General features: G+C 43.7%; 1 non-coding gene across 1 annotated transcript; it reads right to left on the reverse strand.

Moving 5' to 3' along the window:
- Nucleotides 1-18,643: 18,643 nt before the first annotated feature.
- On the reverse strand, nt 18,644-18,750 carry LOC112066745 (U6 spliceosomal RNA). Its single transcript, XR_002892842.1, has one exon. It is a non-coding gene; the product is annotated as a U6 spliceosomal RNA (small nuclear RNA).
- Nucleotides 18,751-19,537: the final 787 nt, after the last annotated feature.

Genomic DNA, 19,537 nt, shown 5'->3' on the forward strand with positions numbered 1-19,537 from the left:
GGGCACGAACCCGCGTCCCCTGCATCGGCAGGCGGACTCTCAACCACTGCGCCACCAGGGAAGCCCTACCACATCATCTTTATCCAGTCATCTGTCGATGGGCATTTAGGTTGCTTCCATGACCTGGCTATTGTAAATAGTGCTGCAGTGAACATTGGGGTACATGTGTCTTTTTGAATTATGATAACCCAACTCTTAAGGTAACCATGAATAAGTCAGTCCATGTAAAGTCCTTGGCATGGTGCCTGGTATATGGTACCAGGGCTCAGGAATGGGAGTTATTATTGTGAGGAATAAATGAGACAATACATGCAGTGCATATGGTTCACAGTTAAGTGCTGAAGAAATGCTCTCTGGTATTATTATATCCCAACCTGAATGTATCTCTCCATCCTTCTCTGTCTCACTCTGACAAGTCTGCCCCTCCTCTAGCAAGCATTTCCTCCCTCAGCCAATGGGGCCTTTATCTCCCATTTCCCTCCACTCCATATCCAAGCGACCACCACTTCTAGCAGTGCCATTATATTACTCTCTAATTGCTCTCTAATCAGTCCACTTCTTCCACCCTGTTCCATCCCATCAGTGTCTCTTCTCTGGATGACTGCAAAGCCTCCTACCTGGTCTCCCTGCCTCTGGTCCTGCCCCTGGCCAATCCATTCTCCACACTGCAGCCAGAGAGATCAGTCCAAGATGTGCGTCCAATCATGTAATTTCCCTGATGGCTTTGCATTGCCCTCAGGCTAAAGTCCAAGGCTCTTAATTGGATGTACAAAGCCATTTAGCGTATGAACTTTGCTTTCCTCTCTGAAGTCAACTCCCAAGCCCACATGACTTTCAGTTTCTCTGCTTTCTCTAGCCTCTGTGTCCTGTACTTTCTTCTAAAACCTGCTCACCTGGTGGGGCCTCTCGTGCTTGCCCTGTAGCTCTTAACGTGGATGACACTTCTCCAGGAAGTGTATCCAACTGTCCGCAAGCTAGATTAGGTGTTTGCCCCAATTTACTCTCCCCAAAGCATAGACTCTTCAAAGTTACAATTATCATACTGTTATAACTGCCTTTTTATTTTCTCCCCACCTTTAGACCACACGGGTCAGCAAATAAAGGTTGAATGTGTTTATGGGCAACAGGCGAACAGCTGTCCTCCACCCCGAATGGCCTGCGACACCGCTGCTGACTCTTACCACAGCGTGGGCGGCCCTTTTCCAACCTCTCCCGACAACATATGTGCAACGCACCTGACAGTACAGGTAGGGAACTGGGAGACCTGAGTGTAAGTCCTGCCTGCCATTGGCTAGCTGTGCAATCTTGGTAAAGCCACTTAAGCATTTTGAGTATCAGTTTCCTCACTTAAAAAACTGGGGCAATAATACCTTTCTCTTGTATTGCTGGGAAGCTCAAATAACGTACATGAAAGTGCTGTGTAAACTGTAAATCGCCACATGGTACCAATTCCAACTCTTTTTTTGCGGGGGGGCAGTTCTTGGTTTGCCCTCTTTCCTGCCTGAGACTCTCCCTTTCCCCCACCTCCCCTTCTTCTCATCCCTGCTAGAGGCACCCAAGACCTGGTGACATGTTTCTCAGAACACCCAGGGTCAAGGGGTTACCAGCCATTGAGGGCAAGTGTAGAACTGGGGAACCAGGCACAGCCGGAGCTGACACCAACTCCTTGGATCATGTTGCATTACTTTCCTCTACTGGGGGCCTCACTTTCCTTTACTGGGGCCTCACTTTCCCACACCCTTTCGATACTGGGGGAGTTGCACATTGAATTCCTGGAGTGGCATACTGTTTCCCAACTCTAAATACACTGTATCATTATCCTTCAGACACTCCTACAGGTCCTTCCGCTTCTCACAGCTAAATCCTCCAACAACTAATGAAGAATTTAAGATGAAAAAGTTAGGGATTTGGGGATTCCTATTAAGGTGAATGCAACAGCTTGCAACAAAAGAAACTAAGTGCTTTTCAACGTTTAGTGTGTGCCAGGAGTGTTACATATTTTTATTTCATTTATGCTTTACAGCAACTGTGGAGGTGCTATTATTGTCCAGAGAAATTAAGTAACTTGCCCAGGAATATGTGGTAGGTGAGCTGCGAATTCAAATCCAGTTCAGACTCTATATCCCAAGCTTCCTACAATAGAAAAAGTGCTTAGTTCGTTTCCTGTCAAGTTTCTCCTTACCAGTAATGCAGAATTGTTTCTTCCTCCTTCCATTGCATGTCCTAAACCCATCCCAACCCTACATAACCTGAATAAATTATAGAAATATTCTGCTTAAACTGTAGGTTGACTAAAGTCTAGGGGAACTCATGCCAAGAAGCTGGAATCTTGAGAATGATAAATATAAGCTACTAGCTCTCAGTAGCCACCGCGACTCCCCGTAACTACATCATTCTTAGAAATAGCGATATAGTGGCTAAAAAGCAAGCTGGTGGCCAGTAGGCAGAAGATGGGGGTAGAGAGGAAGAAGAAGAGGAAGGGTTTTTCGGTGTGGCCCAAAGCTGAGACGGTGGTCATGACTTCCCTGGCGGTCCAGTGGTTAAGACTGCGTGTTCCACTGCAAGGGGCACAGGTTCAATCCCTGGTCGGGGAACTAAGATCACACAAGCTGCTCAGCACAGCCAAAAACAAAAAACAAAGCTGAGATGGTGGTCAGCAAGGCATTCATCCACTGCTGCATAACTCACAATTCAGCTAACCAAATGGAGCATCTAACACCATAAATACAATAGAAATTAAGAAAAAGGGAGTTCAGTATGAGACAGGATAACCACAAATGCCTTCAGCTGGCCAAGCATTATGGCAGATGTTTTGCTTCTTCATCCTGTCTGGAGTGAAATGCCTTGTTATGTAGCTTTGCAGGAACTCCCAGCAAGAGAGAGAATCTGTTTCCCACCTCTTGAATCTGGACTAGTGTCATGACCTGATTTGACCAAAAGAACAAAATGGGAGTGGCTGTGTACCAGTTCTGAGCCAAGGCTTCAAGAGACTCACTCTCTCACAGACGTAGAAAACAAACTTATGGTTACCAAAGGGGAAAGGTAGGGTGGAAGGATAGATTAGGAGCTGGGGATTAACATATACACACTACTATATATTAAATAGTTAATAAGCAAGGACCTACTCTGTAACACAAGGAACTCTACTCAGTATTCTGTAATAACCTATATGGGAAAAGACTCTGAAAGAGAATAGATATATGCATATGTATAACTGAATCACTTTGCTGTACACCTGAAACTAATACATTGTAAATCAACTATACTCCAGTATAAAATTAAAATTTTAAAAAAAGAGAGAGAGACAGAGAGAGACTAACTCTCTTGGAACCCTCTTGCTGCCATGTAAATAAGCCTGTGCTAGCCTGCTGGATGAGGAAAAGCACATCGCCCAGTTGCCTGCATCAGCCCAGCCAATGGCCAGAATACCCCACTGCTGACCAGAGATGCATAACAGAGTCCAGGTGAGGACTCCTGGAGCCTGGAGTCCCAGGTTCATCTGGGCCCAGCATAAACTGCTGATAAGCAAATTGGGAAGTAAATAACTTGGTGATTATTTTAAGCCTCTAGCTTTCGATGTGGTTCTTATGTAGATCTGAGCACTTCCAAGCTCAGTTTGAATTTTTCCTCATCTGTAAAATTGGAATCATAATTTTTTCCCACAAGCATGTGGAACCACTAAGCAGATAGGATGTCTTCAATACCTGCTGCATCAGAATAAACATAAAAACCTAGGGACTCCCCTGGCAGTCCAGTGGTTAAGACTCCCTGCTTCCACTGCAGGGGGCGCTGGTTCCATCCCTGGTCAGGGGACTAGGATCCCGCGAGCCATGTGGCCCGGCCAAAAAAAACAAAACAAAACAAAAAAACCTAAAAGATGGTAATCTTAAAATAAGTAAATAAATAAGTAAATAAAAATAAAACCCCCCAAACAAAAAAGATTCATCTATTCGAGGGTATCCCTCATCATCTATGCCTCCCATCTAGAGAAATGCAGCCCTCCTGCTTTCACGCCTGACGTGGCCTCAGATGTTCTGCTGGGGTTGTATGTGAACCAAATTCAGCAACCCCAATTACTAGATCTAATCAGTTCAGCAGCAGGCGGATTCTGCAGGATTGAACTGTTATTCGGTGTGCAAGCCCAAGTGAGTTTTAAGAATGACAGATTGATTTTTGCTTCCTGAAAACAAATTTAAATTGATGAGACCTTAATGAATTATTTTTCCCTTTCCTGGGGGGGTTCCCATAATGCTTTAATCACACTGTGAATAAGAACAGTTTGCCAAGCTCTCTAATACTGAGAAGGCACTGGATTTCCCTTGCTGAAGAATTGTGCGTTTGTTCACCGAGAGCAGTTTCAGGGTCTAACGCAAACTGTCTGTTTCCACTTTAATTGTCAAGGACTCTCTCTCCAGCTTCTCAGAAGTCAACAAACCAACAGGGATTTCTTTAGTCTGAGTTATCTGTATCATCCTAGGTGCTTGGTGGGGAGTGAGAGTGTAGAATCCACCTTCTCTCATTCATTCATTCATTCAACAAATATGTATTGAGGGCTTCCCTGGTGGTGCAGTGGTTGAGAATCTGCCTGCCAATGCAGGGGACACGGGCTTGAGCCCTAGTCTGGGAGGATCCCACATGCCGCGGAGCAACTAGGCCCATGAGCCACAACTACTGAGCCTGCACGTCTGGAGCCTGTGCTCCGCAACAGGAGAGGCCACGATAGTGAGAGGCCCGCGCACCGCGATGAAGAGTGGCCCCCCACTCGCCGCAACTAGAGAAAGCCCTCGCACAGAAACGAAGACCCAACACAGCCAAAAATAAATAAATAAATAAATAAATAAATTTTAAAAAAATGTATTGAGCACCACCTCTGTTCAAAGCACCATTCAAAGGATTTGGGGTACATTATTAAACAAAACCGAAAAAAACCCCTACCTTCCCAGGGGCATTCTATTTGGAAGAGACAGAAAAGACAATAAATCTAATGAATGAGTAAATTATATAAAATATATAAGAAAGTTTTAAGTGCTATGGAAAAACTAGAACGGAGTAAAGGAGTTCAGAACGTGGCATGGCCTATGAATATCAGTTTCAAATAGGGTACTTGGGTAGGCATCTTGTCAAGCTCAGTTGATAAAACCATGCATCCCACATTGGGTCAGTGGTAGCAGCCGAGATGGAGCAACCAGTTATGGGTCCAAGAGATGAGGGAGGCCAAGAAAATCTGAAGAGGCACAAAATGTATCTCTAATACACCATTGATATGCTGGAGCCAACTGGTACCGGCTCACTAGGGTCAATTATGCACATTTCTTCCCAGTTTGGTGTTGTCATGTTGGTAGCTTACAATCGGTCATGATGAGAGTATTTACACCTGGAAGCTGGCAAACCCTACAAATCAGGGCTTTAAAAAAAAAAAATTAGAACTGGTTGTGAAGCATTTTTTAGCATACCATCAAGTAGGCACCCACCTCCAACCACATCCTAGGAGGAGTGCAGATGTTTGCCCTTTAACAGTAAGCATAGAGGGCAATTAGGTATAACACTTCCAGGGAGAGATCACTATGGCTGATTTTCAGGGAAAAGCCTTTTGGAAGAAGGTCTCTTGAAGGAGGAGCTAGGTAGAATTTGCATAATGGAGAGGAAAGAGAGGACAGAGTGGTTAAAAGAGGAAGATTGCCTGGAGAAGTGGGCTGACAAGCAGACACCAAACTGACACTGAATTCAGCTTCTAACAAGGTGGGATGGGATGCTGTACAAAATTGAGCTAAAATTATCTCATCTTTCATGCTCCCACCAAAATCATTCCTAGCTCTCTGAAAGCTTTGCAAACCTTGATGAACAGGGTCCACATGTATCTTTAGGAATAAAATGTGGGCTCAGCATCTGTTTGACTGGCGCTCTCTGAATTTTTCTCCATGGAAACACAAGCCAGTACATAGAAACTAGAAAGCTGAATGTCTGGGTTCTTTTCCCATCTCTCTAACTTCCTTGCTTGGTAACGTCAGGCAAGTTAGCTCACTGCTCAGTTTCCCCACTTTAAATTGATCAATTCACATTCTTCACTCATTGGTAGATAAAGATGTACAACATTACCTTTGGGAAATAGTCTAAGCTCCTTTAAGAAAGACATAAAGAGTGACATGCTTATGAGAAGTGAAATCATTTTCTTTTTATTCCAAATATGAATAGAAACATTCTCAAAAAGCTCAAAAGGGAGAAAAATTTCTATTAAATGTTTCCGTTGCTAGGAAAGTGTTTTTCTCTCAAAATGCTCCTCCTCCAGACCATAAATTCTATATGTACAACAGCCATCTCAGCTGTGTTTAATCCATGACTTAGACATGATTAAATGTTTCTGAAGACTGATGGGAGTGGACTCAGGGCCAGGGCTAAGATGAGACAAGGGAGACACTCTCCTTGGGCACAGAATTTACAGGGGCACCCAAACCTCAGAAATCAAGATAAATAATGTTTTCATATAATATATTAAAAAGACAAAAAACAATGCAAAAAAAGTCATGAACAGAAATCGCAATTTTTTTTTTCAGCTGCACCACAAGGCATGTGGGATCTTAGTTCCCCCACCAGGGATCGAGCCTGTGCCCCCTGCAGTGGAAGCGAGGCGTCTTAACCACTGGTCCACCAGGGAAGTCCCACAATTTTAAATAAAGATCCAAACATTTACTTTCGTGACACTGCCTCACTCACCTTACCCTAATCCTGATGTTTCCAATAAAACTTTATTTATAAAACCAGGCAGCTGACTTATGGGCCATAATTTGCCGTTATTTTTTTTTTTTAATATGAATCTCAATTTCTGAAGATTTTGATAACCCCTTAACATTTGCCTCACCCTAGTCCCGGCCCTGGGGGCACCCCTCTACCACTATGGTGAAGGTCTGCTAGGGAGCCTCCAGGATATGAGTGAGGGTGCACATTTGTTTGCAGGAGATGAGCTAGCCTTGGAGAGGAGGCTCAGTTCTGAGCTCAGCAGAGAGTCTGTCACTCAGGTTGTTGCTTCACCTGGTTGATTGCACCCCTCCTTTGTGGTTCCTCAGCACCGAGGTACAATTTGCAAGCTGCATATGCAGGTATTACATTCCAGTGAAACTATTTACAGGCTGTGCACTCCTTGAAGGCCAGACTGCCTCTTGATCCTTAAGTCTAGTGCCTGAGGTATTGTCGATGCCTGGGGATTCAGAACCTCACATTTTTATCCGTGTGATAGGTGGTCAACCAGTGGGCTGAATGGACTCAACTCCACTGACCACCCCTCAGTCTGCAGAGCTGTTTGGTGGTTGTTCTGGTTTGGAGGGGGGTAAGAGGAGAGGAGATGAAATGAATGCATCTGCAAAGCATTCAAAGGCCCTTCTGGAGCACTGGAGCAAGCAAATAGATTCAGACCCCAATTCTTTTCTTTCCTAATTTATTATTATTTATTTATTTATTTATTTATTTATTTATTTATTTATTTATCATTTTGGCTGTGCTGGGTCTTAGTTACGGCACTTGGGATCTTTAGTTGCAGCATGCAGGCTTCTTAGTTGTGGCTCGCAGGCTTCTTAGTTGCAGCATGCATGCGGGATCTAGTTCCCCAACCAGGGATTGAACCCAGGCCCCCTGCATGGGGAGCGCAGAGTCTTACCCACTGGACCACCAGGGAAGTCCCCCAATTCTTTTCTTTTTGAAGTTCAACATTATTTTTTGTTTATAAATTTATTTATTTATTTATTTTTGGCTGCATTGGCTCTTCGTTGCTGCACGTGGGCTTTCTCTAGTTGTGGCGAGCGGGGGCTACTCTTTGTTGTGGTGTGGGGGCTTCTCATTGCGGTGGCTTCTCTTGTGCGGCACGGGCTCTAGGCATGCGGGCTTCAGTAGTTGTGGCTTGCAGGCTCTAGAGCGCAGGCTCAGTGGTTGTGGCACACGGGCTTAGTTGCCCCACGGCATGTGGGATCTTCCCAGACCAGGGCTCAAACCCGTGCCCCCAGCATTGGCAGGTAACCACTGCGCCACCAGGGAGGTCCTGAAGTTCAACATTATTAGAAACTCTCTGATGAAGTGGATGCTGGCAGGAAATCCCCAGAGGTACACTGCCATAGGGAGAAGAATCTCAGCCAGCGGCCTGGACCTATGTTCCTGGGGAGAGCTGGTTCCTGGTAGGGTGGCGATGCTCTGAAATGCTTCCAGAACCAACCTCCTTGGCATCAGGGTTATAATGCCTGACCATGTAAGTGTGAGTTAAAAGAGTGCTAAACTTAGAGTCCAAAGTCGAAGCACCACTACCACCCATGAGGGGGTCTCAACAAGCAACACGTCCTCAACATAATGGGCAAGTGTTCAGAGTTGTGAACGGGACCAATTTTTAGAGCAACAGAGAGATTGTGGAAGAAGCAACATCAGCCGTACGCTGATTCAACTACTGTTCTCTGCCTGGCAGAACACGGACTAGCCTAGCATTTGGGGCTGAATGGGTGTCTGAGGCTCTTAGACAAATCAGAGATGCCTCAAGAGGGAGAAGCTGTATTTCCTGCTAAGTTGGGCATGTGAAATCTTGAATGATTAATCAGAAAAATAGAAAAGATGTGATCACATTTGCACACCCAAGTTGCTGACCCAGGTCATGATAGCTTTAGTAGATATTCCATGGAAGTTTGACGAATGAATGCATGTTGTAGTCTCTTCTGCCCCATTGTCTGTATCCACCTTTTACCCTAGAGGATACCAGTAATTTGAGGAGAAGGGGTTGGGTAATGGGGAGGAAGGAGAAGTTCTCTTGGAACCAAGATGACTCAATCCACCAGCTACTAACATCCATTCGATGAAAAAATTTCCTCTTTTTCAGTAGGGCCTATGTATTTACATACCATCTTTCCTCACATCAGCAAATATTTATTGTGTACTTATGCAAAGTGCACCTTTGCTCCAAACAAAATTGCCTATCAAAGAGTTTGGAATTCATTCTCAGTCAAGCTTATTACTATGCAGGATGAATCATAGATCTGCATCTCTCTGTGGTATCAAATAAAGAGGTTACAGTAGAATACAACCCACACATTTGAATATCCAGATTTTCTTCTTTGTTTAAACACACAAAGGTTCTTTCACGCTAATAATATTCTTGGGACCAAAAACATGTAAGGATCTAAGAGGGGTAGATCCAGGTTTTATGGAGTCTCAACCTTATACAATTTAGGGGATTCAGAACCTTACATTTTAATACATGTGATAGAGAAAAAGTATAGAAATAAAATTAGATATGAAAATAAATATTTAGTCCAAATAAGAAAATAAATCACAACAAATAGCAGTTTTTTAAAGATGATACACCTAGGAAAGTGAACCAAAAAATCCAGAAAAGGTAATACAATATTTTTATCAATTTGCTGCCTACTAGCCCTCTATAATACATTTTTCCTACATTTTTTGCTGCATTATCTTTGATCACATCTTTACCTGACAATGATTTTGTAATATAATTTACAGAGAAAATAGAAAGATAAATTCCTCTTTTTTCTTAGCATGGCTCTTTGAATGTTTTTATTATTGATAATTCTCATTTCTAGAGCTGTTATTACATTTTAAAAGTCCTTTATGAAAAAAGTAAAAAATAAAAATAAAACAAAAGTCCTTTATGAAATTTCTTTCATATAAGCAATAGAATTTGGAATAATTTTCCAGACTTAAATTTGACTCTGCCCTTCAAGGCTTGTTTCTCCTCCACCCTCCTCATGCTTTGGGCCTGAGTGTGGTGGGACACACTTATATCATAAGTCCTCTGGCCCCAGACCTGCACGTCACCACACCTGGATGGCCAGCAGTAACTTAAGTAGACATGAAAGTGGTTGTGAGCCAGAGAAATATATCCCACTCAACCCAGATTTAATCCCATTAAATCTGAACATCAATTTCCCTTTAACTGGATCCCCAAAATGCTCATGGCCATTCCAACATCACCAGCGTGAGGGAACATTGACAGAGGGCAAGACCAAAGGAATGGACAGCAGTCCTAATCAACTATGGTGAAGATGTCTCAATTTTGACAATTTTACTAAAGCATACAACCACATGAATGCATTGGGAGCGCGCACCACCCTGTCTTGGAAGGGACCAGTGCAAGTAAGAGGCCCTGAAGCTTAAGCTCCTTTAGTTTGACTGTCAATCCTCCTCTGTGGTTCTTTACCATCAGCCCCTACTCTGTCCCCAGGTCTGGGTGCTCTTTTGTGTTTTCATGACCTTAGAGACTGTTTTGCTGCAAAGTGGACCCATAGTCAATTTCCCCACCAACCTCATCCTTCCTACGTCCCTGGTCCAGTTTCTGCAAAGCTCCTGCTTTATCTCTGCCGTCTGCCTTACTCTTTTTCTTAAAAAAAATTAATTTATTAATTTATTTTTTGGCTGCTTTATGTATTTGTTGCTGCACGCGGGCTTTCTCTAGTTGTGGCGAGCAGGGGCTACTCTTCGTTGCGGTGCGCGGACTTCTCATTGCGGTGGCTTCTCTTGTTGCGGAGCACGGGCTCTAGGCGCGTGGGCTTCAGTAGTTGTGGCACGCAGTCTCGGTAGTTGTGGCTCGCGGGCTCTAGAGTGTAGGTTCAGTAGTTGTGGCTCAAAGGCTTAGTCACTCCGAGGCATGTGGGATCTTCCCGGGCCAAGGATGGAACCCATGTCCGCTACATTGAGAGGTGGATTCTTAGCCGCTGCGCCACCAGGGAAGTCCTATCTGCCTTACTCTTGACAGTTCTTTCTTCCCTTTTCTCACCATTAACCCTAGCATGGTGGTAGATCCACTTTCTTACAAAAAGGTCTGTCTGTCCAGGATGGTCACAGACCAACCGCTGGACACTGAAGACCAGTGGCCCCCCCCACTCTCCCCTCAGTTGTACTTAACGTGCTGGATTATGACACAGTTGCCTCCTCTTAGAAATGCTTTGAACTATTGTTTGTAGACCCATTATCTCAAAGGTTTCCTAATCACAACGCTCAACATATTAATTAATGACACAACTCATATCTTCTCAAATTTTCTGCAATACACAAACTATTGACCATCCCTTCTTAAAACTCTTCTTTTGGTTTCCATACTGCCTGCATCCTCACCTACCTCCCTATTTCCTTTCCCTAATAATTCCTTAAATGTAGGCCTTCTTGGTCCTCTTCTTCCAAACAACCTCCCTTAGCTGTAACCACAACTCCTAAATCTACACTTGTGGCTCGGATATTTCTCCCAATCTCCTGACCGTATTTTCCAGCTGGTTTATAGGCATCTCACATGCATGTCTCACCTGGTTTCGAACTCCACATACCAAAGCTGAACTCCTGATCTTCACCCATCAAATGTTCTTCCTTGTGTGTGCCCCCCCTGTTTCCATTAAGGGCCTAACCACTCACCCTGGTCTAGACAGCTCTAACTTTCTCGCTCCATCCTTTAGCAAATCTGTTAGATCCAATCATGTCAAGTCTAACTCCACAACATCTCTCAAACCTGTCCCTGTCCATCCAGTTTCCAAGGCCATCACCTCAGTCCAGGCCATCAGTTCCTTGCATGCAGACTTTCACAGTGGTCCCCTAATTGATTTCCTTTCCTCCCAGAGTTCCTCAGTCTAATTTTTCCTGCATACTGTTGATGTTCATTATTCTACAATACAGATTAGTTCATGTCATTTTTCTGTGCAAAAAATCTTTTATACTTAACAAAGAAAGTATACTTAAAGTCTCTATAATATGCCCCAACTTAACCTCCCTGCCTTACGTCCCACGTCAGCCCCCATGCACGTCAAGGTCCAGCCACCTGGGCTTCCCTGGTAGGGCAGTGGTTAAGAATCCGCTTGCCAATGCAGGGGACACAGGTTCGAGCCTTGGTCCGGGAAGATCTCACGTGCCGTGGAGCAACTAAGCCTGTGCGCCACAGCTACTGAGCCTGCGCTCTAGAACCCGCGAGCCACAGCTACCGAAGCCTGTGCATCTAGAGCCCGTGCTCCGCAACAAGAGAAGCCACCGCAACGAGAAGCCCGTGCACTGCAACGAAGAGTAGACCCTGCTCACCGCAACTAGAGAAAGCCTGCGCGCAGCAATGAAGACCCAACACAGCCAAAAATAAAAATAAATAAAATTAAAGAAAAAAAATCCAGCCACCTAACCACACTGGCCCTCCCCATGCGTTGCCCACCCTGTCCCATCAGCTCCAGGCTCCCCCTCTCCTCCCGAGCTACCTTTTCATCCTTCAAACCAACCAATCTTATTTTTTTCCTTCCAGTTTTACTGAGATATAATCGACACATAGCACTGTATAAGTTTAAAGAGTACGGCAGAATGATTTGACTTACCTACATCATGAAATGATGACCACAGTAAGATTAATGAACAGCTATCAACTCATACGACACAAAATAAAAGAAAAAATATATTTTTCTGCTGTGATGAGAACTCTGAGGGTCTACTCTCTTAACAACTTTTGTATATAACATAGAGCAGTGTTAATGATATTCATCATGTTGTACGTTACATCCCTAGTACTTGTTTATCTTATAACTGGAAGTTTGCACCTTTTGACCACCTTTTTCCAATTACCCCTCCCTCTATTCCCCTCAAGCCAACCAATCTTCTTAACTCCAGAAATCCTCCTCTCAAGGCTACAACGTTTGTCTGGAATAATGTGAATTTGGGTGACTGTCCTATGCATCATATACATTTCGATGGAGACCTCTCTTCCCCATGAAGAAGTGAGTTTTCCAAGACCGAGTTGTGGGTCCTCCTACTACTTGCTTTTCTCCATCCCTGGCGCTGTGCCTCTGCTCAGGGATCTCATGGTCATTGTGGAGGCTGTGGTTTAGAATCCCTGGGGACAGTGTGACCCACTGTGCCGTAGACAAACTGCTCAGGAGAAAGGGCCCTGAGTTTGCCATCAAAGAGACTCACATTCAAAACCAAACTACACCATTCTTTAATGGTACGACTTGGGGCAAACTCCTTAACGTACTTCTGACCTCAGTTTCCTTATCAGCAAAATCGGAATAATCGTAACCTTGCAAAGCTTAAATGACGTGACAGGCACAGGAGTGTCTGGACCTGGAAGCTTCTCAAATACTGATCGGACTTCATCATGCTGTCACTGCCAGGCCCACCTCAACTTTTGTGTTTTCAGCTTTTTAACCTGGGAAACGTATCACCGTCCAAAAAACTACTTTGGAATGAAAAAACACTTCAAAAATCTTAAAAAATCACAGTGAGGGGTTAAAACTAGTAGCTAACACAGTAAGGTGATAATAAGTGTTACAAAACCCTTATTATGGTGCTTGCACATTACACTGTAAGAATTTATTGTCTGTTTCTCCCATGAGGTTCTCAAGGGAAAGGACTGTGACCTTTTGCCCCTAGCACCCAGCACAGTGCTTGGCATGGAGAAGGCTTTCAGTATATGTTTACTGTCTATCTGAAGAACAATTTCACAAACTTTTACAATTTAAATTACACATATCTTTGACCTGAATATTTCACTTCTAGGAATTTGTCTTACAAATAGGCTTGCACAAGTACAAACAGAGAAGTCCAAGAAAATGTGGTTTGTGATCGTTCGTAGTAGCAAACCAAAAAAACAAACAAAAGATACCTCAAACATCCAAAATAAGAGGTCCAGTTAAATAAATAAATACATGCATACCAAGAAACACTATGTAACATTAAAAACTGTGAAGTAGACCTCTAGGTACTGGTGTGAAAGGTGTCTAATATACATTGTTAAATGAAAACAGCGATATACACACACACATATACATACACATGTAGGCCTGTATATGCAAGAACAACTTCTTGAAGGACATGCAGGAAACTGTTTATAGTGGTAACCTCTGCAGAGTGGGACCAAAGAATCAGGAGAAAGAGGAAGAATTTCCATGCTCACCATTTACCCTCCAATACAATTTGAACTTTTACCATGAGCAGGTACTAAGTTTAGATTTTTTTTTTTTTTTTTTTGGCCACACCGCACAGCTTGAGAGATCTTGGTTCCTGACCAGGGATTGAACCCGGGCCCCAGCAGTGAAAACGCTGAGTCCTAACCACTGGACTGCCAGGAAATTCCCCAAATTTTTAAATAATAAAGTAAACAAATAAATATTGGTTGAACGATTCTGTGAGGTTGTCTGGGTAAAATCTGTCTGATTATTAATTTCCATCAGCTGGATAAAGAAAGTGATATGTGGAAGCTCCTTTCTTTTCCCTTGATGTGAGTTCAAAGACCATGGGAACAATTTCTGGAACATTCAGCTGCACAGCAGGCATCTCCAGTGGTTTATCAATGTCACTAAGAGCTCCAGATGCATTTATAATCCCACCCGTAAGAGTCAATTGTGGCTTGTTCTCCACGATCAATTACCAGCCCCATCTTCTGCCCTGTTAGCAAGAAAGCACATCCTCCCCAGGACAAAAGGGAAAATGGAGAAAAGCAGCTTTGCCGATTGTCTCTTCAGACTTCTTGCTCTTTCCCTGGAAGCCATGTGGCTGCCTTAACAGTTGTCTCAAAGCTGGCACTGCCTAAAGGAGAGGGAACTATAGCAGCAAGTGGTGGTGATTAATTTTAAGCTGTCATGGAAAATGTTTTTGCACTTTAATGTCAGAGAACTGTATTATTATTATAGGTCTGATGCTCCCTTGCCAAGGTGGCGTGTTTGCTCTCAGGCTACAAAATGAACACAGAAAGCTTTCTGGTTGGCTCCCAGGAGCATCTTTTGGAGAAAGGACAAATGGGAAGCTGCCAAGCCAGCCAGGTCCCCCCGGAGCCCTCCCCCACCTGCCTGCCTCCCTGCCCCAGCTGGAGCAACCCTAGCTGCTCTCCTCTGCCCTTATGGTTATCCACAGGGTTTCAGTTTGTCCTCTTGGGCCATTAGGAAATCCCAAATAGTGGTGGACACCCCAGGTAAGAAAAGGATGCAGGAGGTCAAGGTTCACTCTAAAGAAACAAAGGTGCTGACAGTGTAGAAGCAGGTGGAGGAGAGCATGGGGGCCAAAATCAACCAGTACACAAACATCTAAAGGTCCCCCCCACCTGGGTCTGAGTCAGAGACAAAAACTGTTTCTCGGGACTTCCTTGGTGGCGCAGGTGTTAAGAATCCGGAGCTTCCCTGGTGGCACAGTGGTTAAGAATCCACCTGCCAATGCAGGGGACATGGGTTCGAGCCCTGGTCCGGGAAGATCCCACATGCTGCGGAGCAACTAAGCCTGTGCGCCACAACTACTGAGCCTGTGCTCCAGAGCCCACGAACCACAACTCCTAAAGCCCGTACTCTGCAACAAGAGAAGCCACCGCAGTGCGAAGCCCGCGCACCACAACGAAGACCCAACACAGCCAAAAATAAATAAATAAAATAAATAAATTAAAAAAAAAAAAAAAAAAAAGAATCTGCCTGCCAATTGAGGGGACACGGGTTCTATCCCTAGTCCGGAAAGATCCCACATGCCGCAGAGCAACTAAGCCCGGTGTGCCACAACTGCTGAACCTGAGCTCTAGAGCCCGCGAGCCACAACTACTGAGTCCATGCACCGCAACTACTGAAGCCCACACTCCTAGAACCCGTGCTCCGCAACAAGAGAAGCCACCGCAATGAGATGTCCGTGCACCGCAACGAAGAGTAGCCCCTGCTCGCTGCAACTAGAGAAAGCCCGTGGGCAGCAACGAAGACCCAACGCAGCTAAAAATTAGTTAATTAATTAATTAATTTTTAAAAAAACCTGTTTCTCTCCCTTACCTACCTCCATGCTCACTATCACTCCTCACTCCCCAAATGCCCAGGGGAAGGGCGCGGGGAGAAGGGGGGCACAAAAACTGACTAGCTTTTGCATTTCAATAAAATATATATTTCTTGCATAATCTGCCAGCAAATTAGATCAAAGAGCTGTCAGTTTATAAAATCATGCCATTTATGGAGGGAACAAACTTAAAATGTACTCAGTTTAAAATAACAGTCACCAAGAGGCAAGATTGATTTTGGTAGCTAGAACAGATCTAGGAACTAGAAGAGAGTACAAAAAGACAGAGACTCAGAACATTTCCTTTATAGCACTGTATCAAACACCTTTTTCAACACTTAAGTAAGAAAATCATAGTAATAATAGTAAACTTCTATTTATTGAGATCTTACCCTGTGCCAAGCCAGACACTTTACAAAGTTTTTATTTATAATCCTATTGCATGGGAAATATAGTTATTCTCATTTTTCAGACAAGAAATCTGAGAATCAGGGAACTTGGTAAGAATACACTACAAGGAAGCAGTGAGGACCACCCGGTTCACCAGACCGGACTACTTCCTGGTATGTTCTACCCAGAGAGATACACGTCATGGCTAAACAGCCTACATTCTAAGGAAGTCTTGGATTCAAATGTTTCTTTTAATTGTACACTTATTCAAGGCGTGGCAGAACGTAATTTGAGCTTAAAAAAATATGGTCCTCTACTGTATAGCACAGGGAACTCTGTTCAATATTATGTAACAACCTAATGGGAAAAGAATTTGAAAAAGAATAGATACATGTATAAGTATAACTGGATCACTTTGCTGTACACCTGAAACTAACACAACATTGTTAATCAACTATACTCCAATATAAAATAAAAAGTTTAAAAAAATAAAAATAAATTTAAAAAAATATGTTCCTTGAAACTATTCAAATACTGGCTACAATAAACCAACAGGAGAAGCTGAACTGGTGCCCTGAGTCAAAAGCATCGCTATGTTTCATGTTAGAGTTTGATGGAAAGGGACTGAGAGCCAACCTTGCCTATAATACCTGCTACAGTATCCATAGCTCTTTTCTTGTCCAGGGGCTTAAGCTCCCTCCTGAGGTGGTAAGAGAATAAGAAGACGCTTTGTGCACCACCTCTGGACTAGCTCTCTCCTCTGGGCTCCAGATCATAACCAATGCCATCTGGATGCCCCAACTCATCTTGTCCAGAACTGAACTCATCATTTCCCCCCAAGCTACCTCCTGGTTTCCTATCTGCATGAATAGCCTTTCCAGCCTCCCAAGGGCCCGAGGCAGTAACTGGGGTGAGATCCCTAACTTCCCATCCCCCACTTCTGACACTCCCCAAGTCATGTCAGTTTTGTTCCTTAAGGTCTCAGACCTGTCCATTCCATCCTGTCTACCCTATGTCTCTCCCACTACTGCAACCGCCTGCTAACCGGACTCACACTTTTCACCTTGCCCTGTCCTCACCATCCACTGCATCTATTCCAGAGCAAAAGTTCTAGAGTAAATCTAGGGAGTTCCCTGGTGGTCCAGTGGTTAGGACTCGGTGCTTTCACTGCCGGGGCCTGGGTTCAACCCCTGGTCAGGGACCTAAGATCCTCAAAGCTGCATGGTGTGCCCCCACCCCCCAAAAAGTAAATCTAATCGTGACATTTTTCTTCTTAAAACCAAATGACCTCCCTATTGCCCCTCTCCCAGATATTTTTTAACAGCTTCATTGAGATATAATTCCCGTATCATACCCGTGTAAAGCACGCAGTTCCATGGTTTTACTACAGTAGCAGAGTTGTACAGCCACCACCAGGATCCATTTTAGAACATTTTCATCATGCAAAAAGAACCTCCATACCCATTAGCAGTCAGTTCCCATTTTTCCTCAACCCCTGGCAATAAATAATCCACTTTCTGCCTCGTTGAATTTGTCTATTATTCTGACATTTTACATAAATGAAATCATACCAGATGTGGTCCTTTATGACCGCCTTCTTTCACTTAGCATAATGTTTTCAAAGTTCATCCATGTTGTAGCAGGTATCAGAACATCTTTCCTCTTTTATGGATGAATAATATTCCATCCTATGGATAGACCACATTTTGTTTACCTGTTCATCAGCTGATAGGCATTTGGGTGTTTTCCACTTTGGGCTCTTATGAATAATGCTGCTATGAGCATTCACATGCAGGTCTTTGTATGGATGTATGCTTTTGTTTCTCTTGGCTAGACATGAGTGGAATTGCTGGGTCATATGGTAAGTTTATGTTTAACTTCTTAAGAAACTGCCAAGCCGTTTTCCTGTTTTCTAAAGTAGCTGCACCACCCCCAGATACTGTAAAGCCAAGTTGTTTAACGCGGTTTATAAAGCCCTTCCTAACCTGGTTGCAGCCTACCTTTTCCCCTTCATCTCCATTGACGTGCCAACTCAAACTGTGTACTGTATACGGTTCAAACTGTATGCTCGACTTAGCCGTCCCTAAAAAATATGTATCCTCTCTCTCCTTTGGGCTTCTGTAAACACTGTTTCCCATGCTTGGACTCCTACTCTCCAGGCCAATGCCCACGGGTCCTCGGGCCTCAGTTTCTGTGACCCTTCCTTCTAGGACCCCCAACAAGACTAGTGTTGCTCCCTTGTGTGTGTGACTTGAATTGACTGCTCTGGCAACACTTGTCCCACTGCATTATCATTGCCTTTGCCATGAGCATTGCCATTGCTGGGCTCGATCCTCTTTTTATTTTTTTAGATTCCGTATATCTGTGCTAGCATACGGTATTTGTTTTTCTCTTTCTGACTTACTTCACTCTGTATGACAGACTCCAGGTCCATCCACCTCACTACAAATAACTCAATTTCGTTTCTTTTCATGGCTGAGTAATATTCCATTGTATGTATGTGCCACATCTTAAAAATATGGACTGCTTCACAAATTTGCGTGTCATCCTTGTGCAGGGGCCATGCTAATCTTCTCTGTATCGTTCCAATTTTAGTATATGTATTGCTGAAGCGAGCGCTCGATCCTCTTTTTTTGTTTTTTTGTTTTTTTGGCCGCGTGGCATGTGGGATCTTGGTTGCCCCACCAGGGATCGAACCAGTGCCCCCTGCAGTGGCAGCACCGAGTCCTAATCATGGGACCGCCAGGGAAGTCCCACTGGTATAGATCATTTACTAACCGGTAAGATCACTGAGGGTAAGGATTATACCTTTCTTCCCCAGCCTGGAATTGGTGTCTTGGAGGTCAATAAATATTTGATAAACGTATAAAGTCCCTGGTCATCACTCTTCTTCCCTGGGAGATTAAAGCTGTGGTGCCAGGATCCAGAACTCCCTTCTCCCAAAGGAAATCATTCGCAAACCATCTTGGAAATGCACAATCTGATTTTCAAAATAAAACATTTGTAGTTCCTTCCTAATTCTATTTTGCTCAGGCTAATAATAAAATGAGTTGGCATTTCTTGGGTATATATCAACTGACAGTAGGGGGAGCCAAGCCAAGAATGTGTTAAGTGACGGGTAGGCGTCTGTATGCGATTAAAAATAGACCATGTGTAATAACGAAGAATTGAAAATTACTCAAATGACCAACAATTAGGAAATAGTTAAATAAATTCTGAGATTAGATAGACAGATAGATAATTAGATGAATAATACTGACATTAAAATTGTAAATAGGGAATGGTCTGTTTGAAACAATCCTAAAAATAAAACCAGAACCCCAACTAGAATCAACACATTGATTACAACTATGCAATATTGTGTATGTACAATGACAATGACAAGAAATGTCACGTCATAGAACCA

The sequence above is a fragment of the Physeter macrocephalus genome, chromosome 9 (assembly GCF_002837175.3).
Source record: "Physeter macrocephalus isolate SW-GA chromosome 9, ASM283717v5, whole genome shotgun sequence".
Classification (NCBI taxonomy): domain Eukaryota; kingdom Metazoa; phylum Chordata; class Mammalia; order Artiodactyla; family Physeteridae; genus Physeter; species Physeter macrocephalus.